At 40.2% G+C, this 16,390-nt stretch overlaps 1 protein-coding gene across 2 annotated transcripts in view; it reads right to left on the bottom strand.

Moving 5' to 3' along the window:
- Positions 1–16,390, bottom strand: part of FAM98B (family with sequence similarity 98 member B) — a 109,692-nt gene that overhangs the window by 83,904 nt on the left and 9,398 nt on the right. Inside the window, exon 1 of one of the 2 annotated variants that reach the window (XM_069596022.1) lies at positions 11,919–12,286. The exons of the other annotated variant lie outside the window; for it this stretch is intronic. The gene's annotated coding sequence lies outside the window, so the exon portion shown is untranslated. Of the gene's footprint in view, positions 1–11,918; positions 12,287–16,390 lie in introns of those variants that run through there. 2 annotated transcript variants of the gene reach the window in all.

Below are 16,390 nucleotides of genomic sequence, written 5' to 3'. Positions count from 1 at the left end.
TTGATGCACACAATTTTCAGCTAGTTCTCAATTTCTAGCAGGCTTTCATCTAATAGGGATAAGCTGGGATGAAACAGACTCTTTCCTTGCCCCATTGCGTGACTCGCAGATGCTCTAAACAGATGGAGTTCATAAAGCACAACGTTCCCCATGCCCTGACAATGCTTCCCGGCTGCTCCCACCGCAGCACTTCACTTGTGGGAATCAAACCTCCCAGGATGAAATTCAGTCCTCTCTTACTTCCTGCCCAGTTGTTTCCTGAAAGTGTTTTATTCTGCTGAATAGAGAAAAAGGAGGTACAGATGGGAAACCGGGACAACACTGGCTGCTTCAAGGGAAAGTGCCAACTCAGGAAAGACTGACATTGTTTTTTTCATTTGGTTCAGATCTTCTGATTTCTGAATGACAGACAAGAAGGTGAGTCAACCCATCTTTGTTCTGGTTAGCACAGCACAGAATAAATCACCAATCATTTTTTCCAAATCAGCTTCTTGGACTTTATAGTTGTTATAAAAAGTTTTCAGATTCCGGCCCTGGGTTAACTAGTGGCCAACCAGCATTTGGGGGTGGTTTTGAAATGTAGACTTGTAGACTCCGAAAGGCTTCCTTCTGCCCCCAGTTCCTCTACTCACCAGGTCTTTGACCTTTGGAAAGTTAATTTGTGTCTCCAAACCTGGCTTTCTCATCTGTAAAATGAGGATGATATAGTACATACTTTATCCATATGTTGTCTGAAATAATTGGGTTAAGCATTTATCATCAAGCAAATGAAGATACTCCTAGTAAAGTTATACTTTTAGTGCTATTTTAATTTTTAATTTTTCAAGGTTTTTTTATTGTGGTAAAAGTCACGTAATATAAAACATACTATCTGAACCGTATTTAACTGTAGAGTTCAGTAGTGCTAAGTACATTCACATTGTTCTGCAACTTCACCATCTCCCGAATTTTTTTAAATTTATTTTAATTGGGGGCTAATTACTTTACAATATTGTGGTGGTTTTTGCCATACATTCACATGAATCAGCCATGGGTGTACACGTGTTCCCCATCCTGCACCCCCCTCCCACCTCCCTCCCTATCCCATCCCTCTGGGTCATGCCAGTGCACCAGCCCTGAGCACCCTGCCTCATGCATCGAACCTGGACTTGCAATCTATTTCACATATGATAATATACATGTTTCAATGCTATTCTCCCAAATCATCCCACCCTCGTCCTCTCCCACAGAGTCTAAAAGACTGTTCTATACATCTGTGTCTCTTTTGCTGTCTCACATACAGGGTTATTGTTACCATCTTTCTAACTTCCATATAGATGCATTAGTATACTGTATTGGTGTTTTTCTTTCTGGCTTACTTCACTCTGTATAATAGGCTCCAGTTTCATCCATCTCATTAGAACTGATTAAAATGTGTTCTTTTTAATGGCTGAGTAATTCTCCATTGTGTATATGTACCACAGCTTTCTTATCCATTCATCTGCTGATGGACATCTAGGTTGCTTCCATGTCCTGGCTATTATAAACAGTGCTGTGATGAACACTGGGGTACACGTGTCTCTTTCAATTCTGGTTTCCTTGGTGTGTGTGCCCAGCAGTGGGATTGCTGGGTCATATGGTAGTTCTATTTCCAGTTTTTTAAGGAATCTCCACACTATTCTCCATAGTGGCTGTACAAGTTTGCATTCCCACCAACAGTGTAAGAGGGTTTCTTTGCTCCACATCCTCTCTAGCATTTATTGTTTGTAGACTTTTTGATAGCAGCCATTCTGACCGGTGTGTCACTGTGGTTTTGATTTGCATTTCTCTGATAATGAGTGATGTTGAGCATCTTTTCATGTGTTTGTTAGCCATCTGTATGTCTTCTTTGGAGAAATGTCTGTTTAGTTCTTTGGCCCATTTTTTGACTGGCATCTCCCAAATGTTTTACCTTCCTAAACTGAAACTCTTTCCTCATCAAACACTAACTCCCCATCCCCCCGCTTCACTGATCCCACTCCGCTGGTATTCACCAATGTACTTTCTGACTCTAGGAATTTGACTATTCTGCCTTACAAATAGCTGTGAAAAGAAGAGAAGCAAAAAGCAAAGGAGAAAAGGAAAGATATTTCCATTTGAATGCAGTTTTCCAAGGAATAGCAAGGAGAGATAAGAAAGCCTTCCTCAGTGATCAATGCAAAGAAATAGAGGAAAACAACAGAATGGGAAAGACTAGAGATCTCTTCAAGAAAATTAGAGATACCAAGGGAGCATTTCATGCCAAGATGGGCTCCATAAAGGACAGAAATGGTATGGACCTAACAGATGCAGAAGATATTAAGAATAGGTGGCAAGGATACACAGAAGAACTGTACAAAAAAGATCTTCATGACCCAGATAATCATGATGCTGTGATCACTCACATAGAGCCAGACATCCTGGAATGTGAAGTCAAGTTGGCCTTAGAAAGCATCACTACAAACAAAGCTAGCGGAGGTGATGGAATTCCAGTTGAGCTGTTTCAAATCCTGAAAGATGATGCTGTGAAAGTGCTGCACTCAATATGCCAGCACATTTGGAAAACTCAGCAGTGGCCACAGGACTGGAAAAGGTCAGTTTTCATTCCAATCCCAAAGAAAGGCAATGCCAAAGAATGCTCAAACTACCACACAATTGTACTCATCTCACATGCTAGTAAAGGAATGCTTAAAATTTCCAAGCCAGGCTTCAGCAATATGTGAACCATGAACTTCCAGATGTTCAAGATAGTTTTAGAAAAGGCAGAGGAACCAGAGATCAAATTGCCAACATCTGCTAGGTCATCAAAAAAGCAAAAGAGTTCCAGAAAAACATCTATTTCTGCTTTATTGACTATGCCAAAGCCTTTGACTGGGTGGATCACAAGAAACTGTGGAAAATTCTGAAAGAGATCAGAATACCAGACCACCTGACCTGCCTCTTGAGAAACCTGTATGCAGGTCAGGAAGCAACAGCTAGAACTGGACATGGAACAACAGACTGGTTACAAATAGGAAAAGGAGTACATCAAGGCTGTATGTTGTCACCCTGCTTATTTAACTATATGCAGAGTACACCATGAGAAATGCTGGACTGGAAGAAGCACAAGCTGGAATCAAGATTGCTGGGAGAAATATCAATAACCTCAGATATGCAGATGACACCACCCTTATGGCAGAAAGTGAAGAGGAACTAAAAAGCCTCTTGATGAAAGTGAAAATGGAGAGTGAAAAAGTTGGCTTAAAGCTCAACATTCAGAAAATGAAGATCATGGCATCTGGTCCCATCACTTCATGGCAACAAGATGGGGAAACAGTGGAAAACAGTGTCAGACTTTATTTTTGTGGGCTCCAAAATCACTGCAGATGGTGACTGCAGCCATGAAATTAAAAGATGCTTAGTCCTTGGAAGGAAAGTTATGACCAATCTAGATAGCATATTTGAAAGCAGAGATATTACTTTGCCAACAAAGGTCCGTCTAGTCAAGGCTATGGTTTTTCCAGTGGTCATGTATGGATGTGAGAGTTGGACTGTGAAGAAAGCTGAGCACTGAAGAATTGATGCTTTTGAAGTGTGGTGTTGGAGGAGACTCTTGAGAGTCTCCAGTCCATTCTAAAGGAGATCCAACCAGTCCATTTTAAAGGAGATCAGTCCTGGGTTGGACTGCAAGGAGATCCAACCAGTCCATTCTAAAGGAGATCAGTCCTGGGTGTTCATTGGAAGGACTGATGCTGAGGCTGAAACTCCAATACTTTGGCCACCTTATGTGAAGAGTTGACTCATTGCAAAAGACCCTGATGCTGGGAGGGATTGGGGGCAGGAGGAGAAGGGGAAGACAGAGGATGAGATGGCTGGATGGCATCACTGACTCGATGCACATGAGTTTGGGTGAACTCTAGGAGCCGGTGATGGACAGGGAGGCCTGGTGTGCTGCGATTCATGGGGTCGCAAAGAGTCGGACATGACTGAGCAACTGAACTGAACTGAACTGAAGTGTTAATACCTCATATAAGTGGGATCAAACAGCATTAGCCTGTCCCTAATGCATACTGGAATGCAATTATAAGATTAACTTAGTATATGTCCTGCAACAGATTCCATCTTCCCTTATCCCCGCCCCACCCCATGCTATACAAAAGGTTTTCATTAAGCTTTCTTTTTTCACCCCATGGGTATTATCAAATAATTTTTATTTTTATTATATAATTAGTAAGTATTCATTTTATAAAACTTGGAAACTATTATCAAACAAAAAGAAAAAAATCACCTAGACTCCTACCATCCAGAAGAGCCACTTGGACATTTTATATGCTTTTTCCATTTTTTTCTTATGAGTGTGTGGTGGGCAGAGGTGTCCAAGAAAAGCAAGGTAATACTGTTTTCTAACCTATTTTTTCATTGTTTTTCACAAACATTCTTCAAGATACTAACTATTCTTCGACATTACTTTCTGATGGCTATGTAAAATGCCACTGTACAGGTATGTCCAAATTTATCTTATTTAATCTATCATTGGACATTTAAAATTCTGAAAATTATTACTAGCAGCACAGAGATGGACATTTTAATAAATAAAAATTTCTTCTTTACCTATGTTCATTTTCTTAAATAAATTCCTAGAAGTGTTAAATCAAATGTATTTCTTACATATTGCCAAATTGCCTTCTGTAAAACGGAAAGTGAAAATGTTAGTTGCTTAGTCGTGTCCAACTCTTTGTGCTCCTCTGCCCATGGGACTCCCTAGGCAAGAATTCTGAAGGGGGTAGCCATTCCCTTTTCCATGGGAACTTCTCGACCCAGGGATCAAACTCAGGTTTCTTACATTGCAGGCAGGTTCTCCCAGTAAAGATGCCACCAGGGAAGCCCCTCTGTAAAGTTCACAGCATTTGGCAATTTGTACCATCTTCAAGAGCACAAAAATAACTATTTTTTAATGCAGTTATTTGTGAGAAAGAATACTTTAGTAAGTTTACTGGTAATTTAAGTTTTTTTCCTTTTTTTCCTATGAGTTACCTATTTGTGTCTTCTTAGTTTTTTAATAAAGCACTTTTTTTCATTAAGAGAACTTTATTTAATAAGCATTTTAATCCTTTATCAATAATAGATATTTCTTTATTATATGTTTGGTATAATTCACTGATGTTATATTGGCCTGTAGTTTTCTCTCTGGGAATGTTTATAATTATGAATTCAGTTTCTTCAATAGACATACGTTTTTAGATCTTCTCACTCTTTTTAAATAAGTTTTGTTAAATTATGTTTTTCTAGCAGTTTGTGCACTTCAACTAAAATTCCAAATTATTTGTCAGAAAAAGACTTATAATATCTTTTGCCTTTTAAATTTATATGTATTGATGTTCTTTTTCATTCCTACTGTTAGTCCTACTTGTGATATCTCTTTTTCCCTTGATTAGCCTTGCCAGGAGACTATCCATTTTCTGCAACACTTTGCTTTTATATGTATGTTGGTATTGGTAGTATATCGATTTATAACAATTTTATATTGGTATGTAAATCTATCTTTTCTTTCTTAGTGATTACTTTTCCCTCTCAAAATCAGATGAATATTTATGCTATTTTTTAAACTTCTTTTGTGGTTGTTAAAGTTTTAAAAATAATATATGCACATATTTAAAGAAAATGTATCAAACAATGCAGAAAGGTGTAATATGAAAAGTTCAGTTCTCTCTCTCTTCACTCCCATTTCCAGTTTCACTTCCCAGAGGCCCTATAGTAAGTTCCATGTACATTTCCAGAATACTTTTCTGCATGGACCAGCACGTGTATGTATGCACTACATATAATACAAATTATTTTAACACAGTTTGGAACAGACAATTCCAAAAACTATATGTGTTCACATTGTTATTGTTATATGCTTGCAAGAATAACAATTATGTCCTTCTAAATCAGTGATTTTCAAACTTTAACATGTATCAGAATCACTTGCCAAGTTTATTAAAACATAGATTGGTGAGTGCTACTCACAGTTTCTGACTCAGTAAGTTCTGAAGAAGGGCCCAAGAATTTGCCTTTTAACAAGTTCCTTAGTGTTGCTGATTCTGATGGTCTGAGCCCAGTATTTAGGAACCAATGCTCTCACTGATTATGTCAAAGTCACAGAGTAAATCCCTCCATTCAAGCATATTTAATGAAGAGCAGAGCCCAATGAATGGGAGCAGTCACTGTCATGGCAGGACCTGCTCAGGAATTCCCTCTTCTGGGGTTGCCGGCTAGCCCCTTTTCCACATAGACCATGCTTTCAAATCGACATCCTGTTGATTAATTGAGGGCTAATGCATTACCAGAGAGACCCTGAATTTAAGCCATTATTCTATATGACCACATGTGTGGTTCATAAGACACATGTCCCCATGGTTACAGGGGGGATGGTCTAGAGGCTGCTCCAGCATCACCAGAGATAACGTGTTTGAGATATGGATTTCCACTCCAGTTCTAAAGAATCTGGAGCTCCTGGACACAGGACCAGGGACCTGCACTTTACAAAGCACCCATGGCAATTTTTATGTGCTCTTGTATTTTCTAACTCTGGTCTGGGGAATGGAGCAGAACTCAAGACCACTAAGGGAAAAAGTTGTTAAGAAAGCCTCTGGAAGCAGGGCATGGCATGACAAAAAAGAAATAAATCAAACGGAATCATACACTGCCTCCCAGAACCTAATAACATTTACTAGTCACCTATGTACCCAGCACTCTTTAAGGCACTTCACCTACATCCCTTCTTTTTATCCTCACAACATTACAGTAAGAATGAGGCTGCAGAGTTGAGGAAGATGATCAAGAAAGTGGTGGCGCTGAGATCTGAACCCAGAGGCTGTGTCCTTTTTCTACTCTGTGTGATAGCCTTCGGCTTCCCTGGTGGCTCAGTGGTAAAGAAACTGCCCGCCAATGTAAGAAACAGGGGTTTGATCCCTGGGTCAGGAAGATCCCCTGGAGAAGGAAATGGCTCCCCACTCCAGTATTCTTGCCTGGAGAATTCCATGGACAGAGAAGCCTGGTGGGTTACCATCCACAGAGTTGCAAAAAGTCAGACATGACTTAGCAACTAAACAACAACAACAATCATATCCTTCACCATTTCACCTGAGTGAAGCAGGAGGTAGGTGAGTGTGCTCCTACAAAGGTGCTATTTTTGAGTGGGGAGGTGAGGATAAGTGGCAGAATGATTGGTGTTCTTTGCATGGATATGCCAAGTGGTAAAGAGGATGGGAATGGCTGAGTCACTGGTGAATCTGGGGATACAGAGAGACAACTTGAATGATAAGAGTTCGAGGACAGTTTTCAGTCTGAATTGCTCAATTTAGCCCCTGGCAATGCCTCATTTCTCAGATGACATTTCAGTCAACCATCCTATGAGTTACCATCACAAAAAACATAAAAAAAACAAAACAAAAAAAAACCAAATGAGTGTGATTCTAGAAACTCACCAGGCACCAAGAACAGGAAAGCACTGGGAATCTGGGGAGGTCCCAAACTAAAATTGCCAAGATCTCTTCCCTTCTGATTTTTAAATCTGTGTGTGGTTCTTGAAAAATTTAATCCACATGTTTTGGGATCATTTATAGTTAACCCATCAGAATATAGTTTTATAAGAGCCACTTGATGTCTAAGATGCTTGATGTGCCTTCTCCTTCTTTCTTTTTGTAAAATATAAACCTCTAAAAGCATTCTTCCCCACCCCTAGCCCCAATTTCTAAAGCTAGAAGTTAAATTTTATCAGTAAAAACTAAGTCTAGAACCTGAAAACAAGCAACCTCAGGCCTAACCTTGCCTATGAAAAGTGACAATTATGTTCTCTCATTTCCCAGAAAAGTCCCCTAGCAGCTGTGGGAAGAAAGCCCACCATCTTGCAGATTCAACCGCTCCACAGACAGCCCTCTGCCTGGCAGAAACACAAGATGTATTCCAGACCCTTGCTTTTAATTTAAAGGGAGCTCGGCCCACTTTTCTCAGGGTAGCATTCTGGAAGCCCAATTTAGTGATTCATTCCAGTGAAATCCACAGGATACCAAACCATGATGAACAGACTCTAAACTGTTTTCATCTCACTCCCATGGCAGTATTTCTCTGAAAAGAGCATACTAGCCTCTGCCAAGTGCTAATCACCCAGAATCTCTTCAGGGACACCTGCAATAGAAAACAGTGAGCTTTATCCACAGCACAGTTCCAAACAGGGGAAGAGTAATAATATCCAGATCCATTGTCATTATTTATTTCATATTCTCTATTTCCCTTTTGCTTTGCCAAATTGGTTGCAACTACAATACAGTTTTTCCAACTTGGGGCTACCATTAAATTACCAGCTTCTAGACTTTGTTTTTGACAGTCCTTCAAAAGTAAACTTCAACTCAGGGTGGACTGCTCCCCGGCATGAGATTTCTTTTTTTCTTTTCTTCTTTTTGTTCTTTCTTGGCCATGCCACACAGTCTGCAGGATATTAGTTCTCTGATCAGTGATAGAACCTTTGCCCCCAACCATGGAAATGCAGAATCTTATCCACTGGACCACCAGAAAAGTCTCGAGATTTCATCTTAAGCTGAGAGGAATAAACTGATTAAAATAGTATGGTAATTCCTTAAGAAATTAAAACTAGAAATTACCATGTGATCTAGCCATTCTATTTCTGGATATACATTAAAAAATTATAAACAGAATCCTGAAAAGATATTTGTACGTCAATGGTTATAGCTGCATTATTCACAAAAGCCCCATGGTGGAAGCAGCCCCAAGTGTCCACTGAGAGATGAATAAACAGAATATGGTATACATACACCTTAAAGGAGGGGAACTCTGACATACGCTGTAACATAGATGAACTTGAAGACATTATGCTAGGTGAAATAAACCATCCACCAAAAGGACAATTACTGTCTAATTTCACTCACATGAGGTACCTAGAGTAGACAAATTCATACAAACAGAAAGTAGAATGAAGTTTCCAGAGGCTAGAGGTGAAGGAGAATGGGTAAGTATTCTTGAATGAGTACAGAGTTTCAGTTTTGCAAGATGGAAAGAGATGGATGGTGCTGATGATTGCAGAACAATGTGAATGGACTTAATGCCACTGAATTATACCCTGTTAAATGGTTAGGATGGCAAATTTTATTTTATGGTTGTGTCTATTTTACCATGATTTAAAAAAAAAAAGGAATCGGATGAGCCCAAGTATGTGAAGAGTGGTAGACTTGAGTCTATTTTGCAACTAATTACATCCATCTTGGGAAGTTTAATCTTGCTCTGTCCTTGCCCTTGGAAATCACTTTTCACTGGATAAGAACACTAATGGATTCCACGATCTTTCATTTTATCTTAATTGCTACTATCACTACTTCTTGGCATCAGTGTTAATACAGAACTGCTAAGGTCTTATTGAGATACTGAGAAAAAATCAGTTGACTAGGTCATTCCTCCTGCCCTCACTCCAAGCCTGAGGGATAATAAAGTCTTCTGGAATAGGGCGACAAGGTGAAGCTAAATATTAAACTTTATCCCTCAAAACCTAAGAAAAATGGTCCCAAAATAAGTAAAAATCAAGTGATAAATACAGGGGCACAAACTCATAATCTTTAAAAGTGGTGACTAGAAAATATATCCCATGCTCTTGGGACTGAAAGAATTAAAATTGTTAAAATGGCAATACTACTCAAAGCAATCTACAGATTTAACACTATCCCTATCAAACAACCCATGACATTTTCCACAGAATTTGAACCAATAATCCAAAAAATGTATATGGAATCATGAAAGACCCAGAATTGCCAAAGTAATCCTGAGGGAAAAGCAGGAGGTGAAACTCTCTCAGACTTCAGACAATACCTCAAAGCTACAGTAATAAAAACAGTATGGTACTGGCACAAAAACAAACATATGGATCAATGGAACAGAATAGAGCCTGGAAGTAAACCAACACACCTGCAATAAATTAATCTTCAACAAGGGAGTCAAGACTATAAAATGGGAAAAAGACAATCTCTTCATCATTGGTACTGGAGAAGTTGGACTGCTGTAGGTAAATCAATGGAGTTAGAATACACCTTCACATCATGCAGAAAAATAAGCTCAAAATTGCTTAAAGACTTAAATATAAGAAGACACCATAAAACTTCTAGAAGAAAGAGATCATAGGTTAAACATTCTCTGACATAAAACATACCAATGTTTTCTTAGGTCAGTCTTCCAAGGCAATAGAAATAAAAACAAAAATAAAAGGGACCTAATCAAATGTACAAGTTTTTGCACAGCAAAGGAAACCATAAACAAAATGAAAAGACAACCTATGGAATGGGAGAAAATATTTGCAAGCAAAGTGACCAAAAGGGCTTAACTTCCAAAATATACAAACATCTCATACAACTCAATAACAACAACAACAAAAATAAACAACCCAATTGAAAAATGGGCAGGAGACCTTAGCAGACATTTCTCCAAAGAGGACATACAGGTGGCCAACGGGCACATGAAAAGATGCTCAACGTTGCTATTTATTAGAAAAACGCACATCAAAACTACAGTGAGGTACCACCTCATGCCAATCAGAATGACCATCATTAAAAAGTCCACAAATAACAAATGCTGGAGAGTGTGTGGAAAAAAAGGGACCCTCTTACACTGTTGGCGGGAATGTAAACTGGTGCAGCTGCTATAGAGAACAATATGGAGGTTCCTCAAAAAACTAGAAACAGAGCTGCCACACGATCCAGCAATTCCACTTCTGGGCATATATCCAGACAAAACTATAATTCAAAAACATATATGCCCCTCTATGTTCGCAGCAGCACTATTCACAATAGCCAAGGCGTGGAAATAACCTAAATGTCCATTGACATATGAACAGATAAAGAGGATGTGGTACATAATACAATGGAACACTACTCAGCTGTTAAAAAGTACAAAATAATGCCATTTGCAGTAACATGGATATAACTAGAGACTTTCATACTAAGCGAAGTAAATCAGAAAGAAAAATACAATATGATTTCACTTATATGTGGGATCTAAAATACGGCACAAGTGAACTTATCTACAAAACAGAAACAGACTCAACAACATAGAAACAGACTGTGGTCGCCAAGGGGGAGTGGGGATTGGAGAGGGAAGGACTGGGATCTGGGGATTAGCAGATGCAAACTATTGCATAGAGGATGGATAGACAACAAGGTCCTACTGAACAGCACAGGGAGCTATATTCTGTATCCTGGAATAAGCCACAATGGAAAAGAATATGTGTATAGCTGAGTCACTTTGCTGTACAGCAAAAAGAAACACAACACTGTAAATCAAGTGCACTTCTACAAAAAGATAAATTTAAAAAACTGGTGACCAGAAAAAGAGAGAAACATTCAAAAGCTGACTTAAAACTCCTACCTTATTCCTTCAACACAACCCTCTAAAACAGTAATGGAGAAAAAGGAGTGGAAAAAAAACCCAGAATTAATGAGTTTGGCATATGCTATACTTCTATCTTATGCGTGGTATCCTTTAAAATAGAGTTATGGCAAAGAATGATAATCAATTCCTTGAGTCCCTCTGACTTGGACTTTTGACCTTCGATCAACTCAATAGCATTTTGAACGAGGCAAGACTTGTAGAAATGGAGAGTGACATCGAGTAGACTGAAATCATCATGACATTCCAGATCAAAGGAAATATCAAAGAAAAGCCACTGTTCACAGTATCAGTAACAGAGAGTGGGGTGAGGGAGGCAAGTTTAACAAGGATTTTTTAAAAAATAGAGGTAGAAGGTGAAGGGAAGCTAGGGGAGAAAATGTGTGAGACTGTGTGGCAAGGGGTCTAGAGACTGATCTGTTGAAGAGGAAGGGAGAGACTCAAAGAAGATGTGGGAGAAAGTTTCTATTACAGGTGAAATTCTGAGGGGCAGGCATACAAATTGTTACACTCACCTTGTGACGACACGTGTGAAATGTCCAAGTACAAACCAGACGGACTTGAAAGTGAATCAGGAGAGAACTTTTAGCGGAAATATGAGAATTTCGATGTTTGCCAGGGAAGCAGTTCAGAGGATGAGTAAAGAGAGGTTCCTGGAGCCATGCTCTCCATACAAGCAGAACAACACCTAAGGTCTCCCACAGTGAGTTCCATCTTGAACACCAGAGAGATAAACCACAACTTCCACTTGATGCTGAGCTACTGTCTGACCGAACAGGAAGCTTGTCCTAATGTCTACAGATTTCAAACTGTGGAAGGTGGAAGTCTTGCCAGCACACAGTGAGTCAGCCTCCATTAACCAAAAGAGTGAGTTAGGGCAACCACTTCGGACAATATGTTATTTTGGAAGTGAGGATTTCTTTTACAACATTTGAGCCTGGGAACATGATGTGCTTTACATGAAGCAGAAAATAAATAAAAGATTTCAAGGAATTCCTCTCCCACATGACCAATTAAAAAACCCAAGCTGACAAACCCAAGTACTAAGTAGACTCAATGAGCATGCATTTATGCCAATTTTAAAAATACAATACACATGAAACTATTTTAGAATTTTTCCTCCTAAAAAGGGAAGTCACTGAAATAGAGACAACTGGCCACAGTTATTTGGTTTTTCTCAAATGTGGGCTTTCCAATGATATCAAAAAGTCTCCAGAAAGGATTGGTCTCTTTTTTGGTGGGAGGATTAGAGATAATCAGTTCAGTGTGATGTCAGGAAGCAAAGCCAGTCCTATTCAAAGTAACTTATGATAGCTTAGAGTTAGTGAGTGAACTATTTAAAAGTACCTTGGTGGCCACAGTGGTAAAGAACCTGCCTGCCAATGCAGGAGCCGTATGAGGCATGAGCTTGATTCCTGGGTCAGGAAGATCCTCTGGAGGAGGGCACAGCAAATCACTCCAGTATTCTTGCTTGAAGAATCCCATGGACAGAGAAGCCTGAGGGGCTACGGTCTATAGTGTCACAGAGAGTCAGACATGACCGAAGCAACTTAGCACACGTGGGAGACTGTCACACTGCTTTTTGTTTGCTATTACAATGTTCATTTGTGACTGATATTACTTGTGCTCTATTATCTATTTTTTTTCTCTTTCCATAAGGAAACCCATGATTTTCAACTAAGCCCATGGCTGGTTGGAATAAAGACATTCCCATTGTCCGTTGCAGTTAGGTGTGGTCATGTGGCTAGTTCTGCCTAATGCAAAGAGGAAGTGGTGTGCACAACTTTTGAGTGCATCCTTAAACAAAGGGGTCATGCTCTTCTTTCCTTCTCTTCCTCCTTTCCGTTGGTGATAATTCAGATGTAGTGATTACAGTTTAGCCATGAGTTAGGGCCATAGGACCACTGAGAATGGAAGGCATGCACAGTGGAGCAACAAAACAGAAGGCACCCAGGTCTCTGACACTGTGCAGTGCTCAGAGTGTCCTGGTTGACAACCTCTACATTTCACAATACATGCAAATCCAACCATCATGCTATATACCTTAAACTTATACAGTGATCTATATTAATTATTTCTCAATAAGATGAGAAAAACAAAGGTAACCAAAGACAGTATGAAAAGAAAATGAGCATGCCTATGTTCCAGTAAAATTTTATTTACTTGATACATTCTTTATGACATTAGATATGTATGTATGCATTTATAGGTGGTAGATGGGCCTGATTTGTTCAGCTTACAAGCTTTAGTTTGCCAATATCTGGTCTAGAAGAACTCAATTCTCCAGACTCTAAATCCTGTCCTCTGTTCTCTGGGTTAAGTTACAGATAAAAACAAACAAACAAACAAACAAACACAACCAAATATGAACCCTGTAAGTCTCCACACTAATTGGCTAGTGCTCAAACACAAGGATCCGAAAGGAAGAAACGCACCATCCATGAACCAGAGTGTCCACTCTACCCATTTCCATCTGAATCTAAAAATGACAGGGGCTTGATGTCTTTAGATAACTTTGTTCTGTGACATAGGTACCATTAAAAAAGCTCATCCTGACCATTAAAATAGCTCATCCTTGCTGTAAATACACATGACCTCTAAATCAAGTTAAAAAGGGTGTGGGGGAGGGAGGAAAGATGTTTCTTAGAAACTCTTTTTAACAGGAGACATCACACATGATCCTGGACAGAACTGTTTTTAAGTCAGTCTTTTGTGGAAAAAAGTGTAGTCGCTCAGGGTGTCTGACTCTTTGCCATCCTATGGACTGTAGCCTGCCAGGCTCCTCCATCCATGGTATTTCCCAGTCAAGAATACTGGAGTGGGTTGCCACTTCCTTCTCCAGGGAATCCTCCAGAGTCAGGTATCAAACCTGGGGCTCCACATTGCGGGCAGACTCTTTATCATCTAAGCCACCAGGGAATCCCATGGATTAAAAAAAAAAAAAATTCCCAGAATTGTTTTAAAGTCAGTTTTTTGGTTTTATGCAGTTCAGAAGAAATTTGGTGTTTCCAATTAATCTTGGTTAGTAGATGAACTGATCAAAATAAGAAAAAATCAGTAAAAGATAATACCTAATATTTCATGAGCCTTAATTTCCTGGCAGGCATTCTGACACAACATGTAATGTCATATTGAATCCTGGCAAATCCCAGTCTCCCAGAATGTATGGAACAGCTATTTGAGGGCTCTGTAAGGTAAGTGGGGACTTCCCTGGTGGCTCAGACAGTATCTGCCTGCAAAGCGGCAGACCCCAGTTCGATCCCTGTATAGGGAAGATCCCCTGGAGGAGGGCCTGGCAACCCATTATCCTTGCCTGGAGAATCCCCATGGACAGAGGAGCCTGGCAGGCTACAGTCCATCGGATCTTAAAGTGTCAGACATGACTGAGAGACTAAGCACAGCACGGCACAAGGTAAGTGGTAGCAGATGGGTGGAGGAAGAAATTAGATTAAAAGAACCACCAAGCTGACAATGTTTACTATTGCTTTCCTCTCTGGTATCCCCAGGGCCTGGATTCAAGGCAGTGTGGAATGTGGAAGTGGACACTGGTATGAACAGAGTTCCAGGAGGGGACCTCTAGATCTGGCTCTCTAGCTGAAAGTGAGCTCCTAAAACTCAGAGGGGATGCAGAGGTCCCCCTCCCTCTGCTTCCCTTCTCTCCATGTTCCTGCATCCACAATCCTGTGGCAGCATGACAGAGGCTGCAATTCAAAGGGAGCCAGACTTTGAGAGAAGGGAGCCTTCTGTTCGGTGGGTGGAGCTGTGATCCCAAGAGAGTGGGCTGAACCTAGCTGCCTGTTTTTTTTCTCTCTCCAGTCTTCCACCACTTGACCCAGTGGACAGCAGAGCCGGGCAACTAAAGCCACAACATTGTGGCTAGAGGACCAAAGAAGGGAGCTTGGGGGCCCAGAAATTACTGGAAAATTGCAGAGAGGAATGAGCTCAGAAAGTGAATTCAGGCTTTTGTGAACTACTGGGTTCGCCTTCTTATGCTCACATGGGTCTGATTTCTAACGGGCATACCAAAGGCCTGGAGAACTGAACTAGTACTAGAGCACTGCCTGGTTTGCAGGCAGATCACTAGTTGGCGTGCAGCCCAGGGAGAGGATAGGCCTGACCCTAAACAAACAGCAAGAGTTTTCAACAGGGTAGCACCGTTCTGTATTCTGATTGTGGTGGTGGTCAGGAAGATTCCCCGAGAGGAAGGCATGGCAGTCCATGCCAGCATTCTTGCCTGGAGAATTCCACGGACAGAGGAGCCTGGCGGGGTACAGTTCATAGCGTTGCAAAGTGTCAGACATGACTGAAGCAACTTAGCATGCACACATGTAACACAAATTTATGCAGGTGCTAAAATTTGTAACACTGTACACAAAAAACACATTTTGTATGATAATTTTAGAAACAGAATTGACAACAGATCACAGTGAGATAGTGTATCTCATGTTTCTTAGACATATCAAAATTGACTCGAGCTGAGACAGAAAATTGTTTAATTTTAAGACTATTGATTGGCTCTCAGAATTGACAAGAAGGGTAAAGGACTAGGACTGGAAAGGTGATACTATAGCAGCTTCTGGTAGCAATGGGTGTTCACTTCTGCTATAGACACTCATGCCTACTTGCCTCTTTGGCTCCACGGAGATTTTCAGGATGGGCAAGGGGACAATTGTAAACAGGAGTGGTGCTCAGATGTCAGATGGCAAAAATAATGGTGTTCCTTGGAGGGAAAGCTATGACAAACCTAGACAGTATATTAAAAAGCAGAGACATCACTTTGCCAACAAAGGTTAGTATAGTCAAAGCTATGGTTTCTCCAGTAGTCATGTACAGATGTGAGAGTTGGACCATAAAGAAGGCTGAGTGCCAAAGAATTGATGCTTTTGAGTTGTGGAGCTGAAGACTCTCCAGAGTCCCTTGGATTGCAAGGAGATCCAACCAGTCAATCCTAAAGGACATCAACCCTGAATGTGCATTGGAAGAACTG

This window comes from Ovis canadensis, chromosome 7 (assembly GCF_042477335.2).
Source record: "Ovis canadensis isolate MfBH-ARS-UI-01 breed Bighorn chromosome 7, ARS-UI_OviCan_v2, whole genome shotgun sequence".
NCBI lineage: Eukaryota > Metazoa > Chordata > Mammalia > Artiodactyla > Bovidae > Ovis > Ovis canadensis.
The sequence above is the reverse complement of the archived record's forward strand: the minus strand, read 5'-3'. Positions and strand labels throughout refer to the sequence as shown.